This window comes from Pyxicephalus adspersus, chromosome 9 (assembly GCF_032062135.1).
Source record: "Pyxicephalus adspersus chromosome 9, UCB_Pads_2.0, whole genome shotgun sequence".
In the NCBI taxonomy this organism is placed as follows: domain Eukaryota; kingdom Metazoa; phylum Chordata; class Amphibia; order Anura; family Pyxicephalidae; genus Pyxicephalus; species Pyxicephalus adspersus.
Window position 1 is genome coordinate 59,336,384 of NC_092866.1, and position 11,537 is coordinate 59,347,920.

General features: G+C 38.9%; 1 protein-coding gene across 1 annotated transcript in view; it reads right to left on the reverse strand.

The window, feature by feature from the left end:
- Positions 1-10,696, reverse strand: part of TSPAN18 (tetraspanin 18) — a 99,942-nt gene extending 89,246 nt beyond the window's left edge. Inside the window, exon 1 of the mRNA XM_072422160.1 lies at positions 10,399-10,696. The gene's annotated coding sequence lies outside the window, so the exon portion shown is untranslated. The remainder of the gene's footprint in view (positions 1-10,398) is intronic.
- Between the last annotated feature and the right edge of the window lie 841 nt (positions 10,697-11,537).

Sequence of the window (11,537 nt, forward strand, 5' to 3'; positions counted from 1 at the left end):
AATCTATGTCCATGTGTCGTGTCGTGTCATGATTGTATAAAACACAGTGTCCAATGCCCTCTTTTGCTTTCTGGGCCATTAAGAAAGCTTTTCTTCTCTAGCAAGAAAGGTCATTCTCCGATATGTGGCCCAGAAGATGGACATTTTAAAACTACCAGAATCCTGCTCAAGAGAAAATTGCTGATCATTCTAGTGACTGAAGGTAGATGTTGCTGATGTGTTCCTGCGGACGCATGGTTTGATTCCACCTGATTCTATTTATGTGATCAGACTGAAGTATTGTAACTGTAGCAATTATAAAAAGATGGGAGGCTGCAGCAGGAGCTCATCTGTTTCCAACATTTGTTAACCCAGCCGTGAGTTAGATCATCATTATGTAAAACAATGCCCTCTTTGCTCTCTGGGCCATTCAGAAAGCTCTTTAACCCTAAGAGGGGCACTTCTCTGTTATGTAGCTCAGCAGGTGCATGTTTTAAATTTACCAAAATCCTGCTTAAAAGAAGAGAAATTTATTTGTAATTCTATTAAATAAAGGTGGACGTTGCTGATGTGTTCCTGCGGATGCATGACCTAAATCCATCCGATTCTATATGAGTGATCAATATTGTAACTTTGTAGCAATCACAAAAGGTGAGAGGCTGCAGCAGAAGACCATCTGTTTTATTATTATTATTATTATTATTATATATATAATGCCCATCTGTTTCCAACATTCTTTACCCAGCCATTAGTTATGCCACCAATATGTAAGCCAGGCATGTCCAAAGTCTGGCCCGGGGGCAACTTGCGGCCCGTGTTCAGATTTCCACCGGCCCGCAGCCTCTGTCATAAAATCAAAAATATGCGGCCCGCCAGCACTGTTGACCACAGTATAAAATACACGCATACAAAAAAGCCATTCTATATTTCATTAGATTATGCCCGCTACTCGGCGGGCATAATCGGCAGGTCGGGAGTCCCCATGTGTGCACAGGGAATCTCCTAGGTCCTTATAGAGGATGTGTGCTGTGCTGGACCCACATGGACCAAGCCCACTCTGATTCCAAGAACGTGTTCTGCACAAAGCCCGCACTGACACCGGACTCGCGCAGACCACACCCACACTAACCCTGAGTACGTGCTGCATGGTCGGCCCCCACACATTTTCACCTCACCAAACCTGGCCCTCTTTGCAAAAAGTTTGGACATCCCTGATGTAAGCAATGCCCCCTTTTGGTTTCTGGGCCATTCAGAATCTTCTTTAACTTTAGTAAGAGGGGCCCTTCTCTGATATATGGCCTCACAGATGCATATCTACTAGAGAAAATTTTGTAGAATACGTTGGAGGTGGATGTTGCTGATGCGTTCCTGCGGACGCATGGCTTGATTCCACCTGATTCTATTTGAGTTATCATACTGCAATATTGTAACATTGTAGCAATCACAAGATGAGTGGTTGCTATTTCTGAGCCATCAGCCCAGGTCACAGTCTTGTTTCAAGAAGAGCTGCAACCAGTCGCTCCATTGCAGACCCATCTTTCATCTTATCTATGGATAGAGGGGACTCATTCATCCATATATTCATCCACTCATACTATTTTTGTGTTTGTACATGCATTTAGTTCAATTCAGTGTAAATTGACCCCAAGTCGTCCCCAGATTAAGGTCAGGGATGGTTTTGCATTGCCTCCCCCCCCCCCTTTTAAATAATCCTAAATTGGGTTTTGCTTGCTTTGTACTGGCTGCTCCGCGCTCTGTACGGCATGTCATCTCCAACACATTCTAAGTAATTTATAACGGCACAAAAGCTGTTTTTCATTCATTCTGACAGCAAGCAACTGCTTTTTCACTCAGCTGTACACATCTATACATAGAGCAGCACGACCAGATGGCAAGTGTAGCAGAGGGGCAATGGCTTAACCTAGAGAAGGGAAGGGGGGTGGCTTCTATTATGTGGCGGGGAGAAATATGTCCAACTCACCCAGAACAACTCGCCATCTTCCAGATGTCATATTAACGGGTTGTTTTGAAAAGGAAGAAAAGGATTTGATTGGTTAGTTTGGAGTGCAAAAACACAAATGCTTTCCATTTTTCTTCTCTTTTTGGATCATAGAACGAGACCACAGAAAAAGTGAAAATACAAACTCCAAGCAGATACTGGGAATTGGAACCCCAGGTACCTACTTTACCACGTATTATAGCCTGATTTTAATGGTACCTGGTTTGCAATACTAAAGTAAAAAAAACAAAAAAAGGGATCGATTTCAGGTACTTCAAAATAAAATAAAAATAAAAAATAGTGTTTAATGTGTTTTTTATACTTACCTGTTGATTACATTTATTACGATCCATTTTGGAAAAAGCATTGATAAGAATCTGAATCCGACAAGATATATTGTTATGGAGCCATCATTTTCAGGGATAGGTGTGTGTGCTGTTATTTACTTGTATTCTCTCCCTGAGCAGACATAGTAGGTCGATGTCAGGTTTGGAGACATCCATAGAGGTGACCAGCCTCCTGCATGAGATCAGGTATGATCATTTGAACCATGTTCAGGTTGCTACAGGAAAGCAGTTGATATTTGTGAATTGTATTTACCATACAGAGAACTTGTTGCAAGTGTTACTAAATGCTGCCACATGTGACCCCAGCTTAGAAAGTCCTTACTTCAATAGCTATAGACATTGTGCAGAAATTAATCTTCAAGCTTACAACAGACGCACTAAAATCTTAGATTTTCTTCTATTACATGCTATGCGGACCTGCTCTCTAACACACAGCAGATGTTTCTAAGCTGTTAGAAACTCACATTAGAATCCAACATAATCTTTGAAAATTTATTACAAGTAGCTAGAGATGCCTTGTTTTAAAGCTCTTTTATTGCCTTTTAATAATATGTAAATATTGTAAATTTTTAGGTCTATAAGACCAGCTTTTGATATGCAGAGCTGCTCTCCAATGTTAACATGCAGTAGATGCGTCTAAGCTGTTAGAAACTCACATTTAAATATCTGGTTATTATCTTTGAAAATGAATTGCTTCACAGTGCAAGCAGCTAGAGAGCTCAGAGAGGGCTTGTTTTAAAGCTCTTTTAGTGCGTGTTAAGAATATGTAAATATCATTCTGGTGCATTAACAATATATATTCACAACATCAATAGATTGTCATCGTGGGTAATCTTAAACTTTAAATAGACATTGTCATTTGGGTGAAGTTGTGTTGATTGTTAACACCAGGGTTTACCCAGGTAGACTTCTGCAGCAGGAAGGCATCATGAAAATGGTGAGTTCCTTGCTGTATATACCTACACAGTATTAGGTGTTGCCTTGTACCCCTCCCCCTCATTGTGCAACTAAAACCTTTATTTTTAATTGACTGCAACACTTTCAGGGGTCTGGGACAATCTACATGATAATATGATAAAACTGTTCATCCTACCCATCAGGCAATACCCTGGCTAAGTCTGTCAACATAGATCACACAAGACTTTGTGGTCATTCAAATGCATAACAAGACTAATAAAACTTATTTTTTGAACCATAAATACTTTTTCCTGCTTTTATTGGAATACAATCACTGTTGTATGCAAACATCTGTCAAGTGACACCGCAGTGCAAACAAAAAACAAATATTTACACACAGCAAAGCCAAAGGGGTGGGCAACGAGTCCTCCAATGGATGCAATGGGAAAAGGTTGGAGGAAAGAGCTCTGGTCGAGACCGTCACCTACTGGGCCATCCAAAAGCAGTGCCACAATGGGGTGGGCAAAACCAGGACTAGACCAGCCAAAGTGTTCCTTGCACACAACTTGTATCAGACAAATGGAGGAAAGTTCAGGATGTGGTCACACAAGATACCAAGACTTGTGTAGTTGTGGTTCTTGGTACTTCAGAATGTATGGTTGGACAATGGTGAAAGGGACATTACAATGTCCTTGTACAACCACAAAGAGATTCTGACCTATGAAGCCCAGGCGTGCCACTCAAAGACATCTAACCGCCCTGTCTACATCCAAGAGCTTCATTTTTGGTGGATTGATTTTGGACAAAGCAACATCAAGTCTTCATTGTAATGAGATAGTAGCAATCAACAATGCAAGGCCCGATGTGGTTCCTCTGACTTTTGGATCTATGAAAACTGAACGTGGTTCTCAAATACACCAAACCACCCTGTCCACCTATGAAGAATGCTGGGTAACTTCCTATTGGTGGCTTGACTTGGGAAAATCAATGCAGGCATAAGGTCTTCATTGAAATAAAATAATAGAAATTTATGTGATCACCCTAAAACCATAAAAAGAGCTTTGGACTTTGAAAACTGGACACAGCACTGGAATACACCCTATCTTCATCTAGTAAACATTGGGTAACTTCCATTTTGATGGATTGACTTGGGACCTAGCAATGTAGGCATAAGGTCTTCAATAAAAAAGGATAATAGAAGTTTACGTTGCAAGTTCCTCATGTGTTCACTGTATATCCATAAGTTTTGGACTTTTGAAAACTGGGGTGGCACAAAGCAATGTAGACATCAGGTCTTTATTGAAACGAGATAGTAGCAGTCAAGACCCTATGTGGTTCCTCTGACTTTTGGGTCTGTTGGGCCTTTAATAACTGGACATGGTGCTCAAATTCACCCAACCACCCTGAATACATCCGAAGAATGTTGGGTAACTTTCTTTTGTTATACCGGCTTAGGACAAAGCAATGTAGCTCTTCGTTCAAGTGAGATGGTAGCAGTTGACACTCCAAAGCCCTTATGAGGCCATAAATATAAAATAAATGAAAACTGGACATGGTGCCCAAATAAGCCCAACAGACCTGCCTACACCCACAGAGCATTGGGTAGCGTCCTTGTGCTGGATTGACATTGGGAAAAGCAACGTAGGCATAAAGTCTTCAATAGAGTCAAAAATGATCCTACCATATATAGGTTGTGGCAACCCGAAAGGGCTACCTCCAGGATGTCTTTTTTTTCCTGTAGGTGCGGAGCTATTTATTAAACAAATTAATAAAAGCTTTGTTTACAACACAAGGAAGATCAAATTTTTGAACATGCATGCATCTGACATCGTTATGCAATTATGTTTGTTTGTCATGTTCAAGTTCAAGGGGTGAAGGCAGGATCTCTTTAACCAAAGCTCTAAACTTCTGGGACTCCATATGGCATATTTCAGCATGATTAGCCATAATTAGGTAAATGATGAATAAGGAGTTGATAACGAGCGCTGTGGAGTTTTTAAAAACGTATCAACAGATGCAGACAACTCCGAAAAACCAAAAAATGGATACCGCTCAAGCGTGAATCTGTGCAAAAATCTGCAATGAGCCAATGAATGGAAGCAATTATTTTCCTGGAAAAAGTGACCAAATGTAGACAGCTGAGGGGTGGTCTGCAGACATTTGTATACCTGGTCTTTCCTTTAATTGTGGCTGATTGACAATGGTACAAAGGAACATGCGTCAGTCAAGTTCATTGTCCCCAATCTCAGTTTTGGTATGGGAAAAGCATAGGCTGGCCATACATGGGTCAATTTTCTCATTTGATTGTTTTATCAAATCACCTCTTTTTGAATAAATCCAACCAAAAAAAGTTGATTAAATGCAGACTTGAAAAAAACTTAATCGGTTTCAATCAATTGTGAAAGTATCTGATTCTATTAATTCCTATTTAATAAAATCAGCAGATAAGTTTTTGTTAATCAATAAGGAATTTAATTGAGTCAAAAATACAATGAATGATTTGCGTATTAATAGGTTAAAAAGAATTGGTTTTAAAAAAGTGATTGTGCATGTGTTGTCTTATCAATTGATCATTTGGTATTTCTATCAAACAAGTATTAATATTATTAAACAGGATTTATATAGCGCCAACATATTACGTAGCGCTGTACATTAAATAGGAGTTTCAAATGACAGACCGATACAGACAGTGACACAGGAGGAGAGGACCCTGCCCAGAAGAGCTTAAGTACATCAAATTTTTTAAACTAGCCATATAAGGATCAATTTTTAAACTATAAAAAGTAATGAAAGATTTGTTCTAGCACTTTACTGCTTACAGAACATGAGAACACTGAAAGGAATGAGTAAGATAAAAAAAAAAAAAAAAGTCTGCAGGAAAGGTGTGGCTGCATTGCAATTGTTGGTTGGCGCTGAAATGTTCCCTGTAGCCTCTCGTCGGTCCCAACTGCTTCCATAGCCTTGAATGGGAACATTTTCCAAACACCCACCAAGCATTTTTTAAGTATAAAGGACATTTTGGAAGTATTTGTGAGTGTTTCCATTTCCTATACTACTCCGTGTCCTGTGCAAGACAACCACTCCTAAAACAGTCTTCAAATGCTGAAAATGCCCAGAAAACACCTGTAGGAGCCATCTATTCCCCATCGCAGGTGCGTAGCAGTTTAAATTGGGTACTCAATACGGTAACCTCATGGCAAATCATCCCTATAACCAGAATACACATAGTAAAGTAAATTAGTCAATATCCTACCATAAAATATATACATTGTGTGTGTGTAATAAATAAATATAATTTTTTATATATTATCTCTCTCTCTCATACATATATATATATCATATACACAAAATGTACAGTAAATGTTTTTTTTTTTTTTAAACTAGACTAAGTAAAACAATTACACTTACATGCAATCAATATCCTCCATACATATGTAATTACTCACGATTTTACCAAAGCCTTTAATTTATAATATATCATAACAGTTAAAGTAAATTATAGTCATTCCCAAAAAAATCCTGATTTCACGCTAAATCAATCATCAAGACATCTTTTCGAGCATACCGCTGACGATTCTTGAATGAGATGTTTAAATAGAGGAAATAACAGGACTGGTAAACAATGTGTTCAATCTCTATTAATAGCAGAAACATGTGACCCGAACTTTGCTATTCACAGTTATTTCCAAGTCATGCAAAATAAGAGAATCGTAATGTTTGTTGAACTAAAAAGAATTAGTGTGTGTGTAAAGCTGGTGCAGCAGCTGTATGACACAGGTGAACCTCCAGTGAACCACCAGTGACCTGCCAATGAACTAGTTGGAAAACTGATATGTACCTGCATGTAATAGGACGGTCCCCATATTGGTTCACTTTGCATGCATGAAAGTTTATTAAAACTTCTTCAAAGGTTGTTAGGGATTCCTTGAGAAATAAGCAGTTTACAACTCTCAGGCGAGTTTATGTGACCCCAATGATCTTTTTGGCTATCTGTAAGGGTGACATTCTTCCCACTGGCCAGCAATGTAAAAGGAATTCATCCCACTGACCACCACACTAATGTACTGTGAGCTGTGGGTATAGTAATTATAGAAGGGGTTCCCTCAAGACATTACCATTATTTTAAAGGGTTCCCTATATTTAAAAGGTGCAGAAAGGCTGTCCTAAGGGATCTTTCCAATCAGTGGTGTGAAATCAGCTGGCTATGTGGCCGGGAAACTGCACTGCTTGCATCAACATTTGGACGCGGATGTGGTGCAAATCCCACGCATTAACCATGCAACTAAAATACATCTCAGAAAACTCTGATCTTTCTATTCCTGAACCAGATGTCATCTTGAGAAATACGTGGATGGGAGAACATTGATGGGGACACCGGCTTCATTAAAGGGTCAATCAAGGATGGATCTTGGCTTGAACCTCTGATATCTCTAGGACCCCACGTCTAGAATGTGCTTTCCCACCTTTTTTTGCTACCTATTTATTGGTGTTGACACTTCCAAATATTTCATAGTTAGGAGTTCCATAAATTCCAGTTCTCAATTATTATTAATAAACAGGTATTATGTTATCAATCATTTACATTGATCATGCATCCATCACTCAGCAAAATGTGAAGCAGAAAGTGCTCCCTAACTCCCCAACAGCCAGTGGGTGCACTTCAGCTGGCATAGCTGCGTTGTTAATGTAAACTCCCATTGGCTGACAGTTGATAGGGATCTCTCCCTGCTGCTGAAAAACTTTTGGACATAGAATAGAAATTCCTGATCAATGCTAAATCAACATAAAATGTTAAATTTGAATCATTTTTAATAGATTGGCACTTGTTTGCCCGTTTAGAATGTTCCCAGATTTGTGCCACTTTGTGCTTTGGGATTCAGAATTTATTATCACTTATTATAAGTATTGCCCTATTACGCAGTGCTGTACAATTAATAGGGGTAGTAAATGACAGACAGATACAGAGAGTGATATGACACCCTGAGCAGAAGAGCTTACAGTCTAAGAGGAATTCTACACAACTTTTTGAAGTGTAACTATGTAACAAGAATGTAACAATTGTGATCCTGTGCTTCCCCAGGGGCCATCCACATGATGTGTGTGCAGCTGATCCCTCTCCTCCTCCTCCTCACTGCTGACACAGGTCCCTTATGTAGAACTTTACCATACAAGGGGTTATAAAGCTACACACTGCTAGGGGTGAGAGGGGAGTCAGGGGTCCGCCCACCTACACATCCAGCTGTATACACTGTACAGATCCCATCACACCCTGACCTGCACAGTTGGAAGATTCCTGCTGCAAGGCAACTTGGGTACACTAAGGGTTAATTTAAAGAGAAAGTAAATCCCAACATTGAATTTGTTTGGTCTCTGATCCTTTAAACCATAACACAGCTTGCACTTTGTTATAGCTATTCATATTGATGGCCACTAGGGGGGAGAAGTTAGAGAGCCGTGTATAGAAAACCATTTTAGGAATATGGGACAGCAAATTAATGCAAATCACATCACAAAATGACTAAATAAATAAATCTAAAGGTTTTTTAGTTGTACATGCAGGTGAGTAAGTGAACTTTTTATATTGCCTCATGAGTAAAGCTTTAAAGTGAATAGAATTCAGAGAACAAATTTGCATGTAAGAACTTCTGGCTTTTTAAAGCTGCATTAAAATAAAATCACACAGGCAACTAGAGATGGACAGTAATGGCAGACCAGATTTACTTAAAATACAGCCGCTTGTCTTTATACTGGCTGAATCCCTGTCCAATGATATTTGGAATGGTGAAAGAGTGTCAGAGGCATCATACAATCAGGCTACACTGCATGGTGCTGTCAGTCTAAAGGTGCGTACACACTTCCAATTTTTATCGTTCCAATCGAACGACGAACGATCGATTGGGCAAAAAATCGTTCGTAAAAAAGGTCATTTGCAATCCCTATTTAATGTACAGCGCTGCGTAATATGTTGGCGCTATATAAATCCTGTTTAATAATAATAATAATAATATTAATAATAATATATAAGCAAGTCCTAGCGTTGAGTGATGATTTTCCTGGGATACTGCAACACAGCACTCAATATTGATCAGATTGCTGAAATCTGATCACACATTGATCAAAGCGCTGCCAACTTTATACAAAACAAAGCTATGCAGCCATTGATTGCCCGCTACTCTCCACCACACCTGATCCCCCAAAAAAGAAGAACATTCCCAATCAATGTTCGACATTTAAATCAAATATTGATCAACGACACCTGTAAGATTCGCAGTTTTTATTGAATTGAATCTAATAGTGCACAGTCAGCTTTAATTGTACAATTTCCTTCAGGTTTACAAAGTGTTGTTCAATATCTAGGAGTAGGTTTAGTCCAAATATGAAGTACAGACCCCGACGCACAACATTCCAGCTCCCTGCACCTCCTGGCATTTGGGAATTTGCCCACTTTACCCCCTGCTCCAAAAAAAAAAAAAAACTGCCACCTGAACAATACTTTAAAAACCTTTTTACAAATTGAGATTTGTCTTGGATAATTTCAGATCCTTAAAAACTGCAGCTTGGTGCAAAGTTCTAAAAAAGAAAAGCCTACTAGTGGGTACTTGAGATAAGCCCTGACCCTCTAGGGGGCACTTGGTAAACATTGGTTGCTAAGATTACCATTGATAAGCTGCCTTGAAACTTTTTGTCCTGCTGTGGAAACTCAGCAAAAAACAATCTCACCATTCACTGACACACACATAAAACATTAAAATTTAAAATACAAAATCTCATCCTATTGATACATTTTGGAACAGATGCATAGACAAGGGGAGTGCGGTTTCTTTGCAAATTTTGACTTTCAAATAAAACGTACAAATTTTTGGATTGTGGATAAGTCAGGTGTGTTGTTTTTGCACACAAGTTATTTCATGAATGCAAACAACCAAGCACACCTGATCAGAATCTGATCTGAAAAAAAAAAAAAACAATTGGAAGGGCAGAATTTTTTTCACCTGTTGAGACTTTTTGGAGAGCAAATGCAAAAAGCCAGTGGAACCTATATGAGACCTTCAGCAGGGTGCATATACAAGGTTATATAGGTGACAATTAAATCCAAATCTATAGAAAGTTTTTAGAATGAAGTCCAATAGAAATAAATAGGGCCAAGGAATAGAAAAAAAATAAAAAGTTACTGACCTCCTGATTGTAGTGTCCCCAGATTCTGTTAATATTGTCCAATCAAGAAGTTGCAAGGAGCTGAGATGGGAAGTTTATAGTCCTCCAGGTGGGATCAGCTAGTACAGGATGAGCTGTGAAATCCACAATGAGCTGTGACAACCTTCAGGGTTATGAGCAATTTATAGATTTGTGTCTTTCCTTACATAGTGACAACCCAACTCATTCAGCTGTGTTAGTGCAGCAGCCACAGAGAGGAATCCAATGCACAGACAGTGCACCCAGTCTGCAGCAACACTCAGCTTGTCTGCTTGTCTCTCTCCAGCTGGAACACAAGCAAAGGGGAGAAAAGGAGGAACCAGAGAAGCCAGACCCACCTCCTGCCTGCCCTCATCCCAGCCTACCCAGGCTCATTCATGCCACCACTAGGACAAGCCCCTTCAAGGCTGCAACATTGTATACTGCCTGGGTGTCAGTATTGCTGTGATCACTGATACAATGTATCACTGACATAGGGGAATACTCCCTATCCATCCCTATTAAATAATATCTCAATATTTTTTCAGATTTTCCTATTATTATTAAACAGGATTTATATAGCGCCAACATAATAAGCAGTGCTGTACAATAAATAGGGGCTGCAAATGACAAACAGATACAGACAGTGATATAGGAGGAGGCGAGGACCTTGCCCCGAAGAGTTTACAATCTAAGAGGAATATTCCCTATCTATCCCTATATAATAAATATTTATTTCAAATGTTTTTATTATTATTATTAAACAGTATTTATATAGCACCAACATATTTATTTATTTCAAAAATGAAATATTTAATAAATAATATAGAATAAATAAATAATACGGAAAGATAATTTTATCACCCAATGCTGTTTTCTCAACCGATCCTGCTTAGATTGCAAGCTCCTTTGTACCAGGTTATATAGTACTTTAGCAGGGTAATTTTTTTTATTTTTAGAACAGTCACACAACTTTCAACTAGAATTGACACTTTTTAAAGTGAACTTTTCATGACATTTTTAACATACAGGGTGGCTATTGATTTTTTATAATAGAAAAAAATGTTTTATTACTTTTTTTTTCTTTTTTCGGGGGAGCCCCCCTGGGAGCCCCCCCCCCCATCTGTCTTTACTGCTTTGCA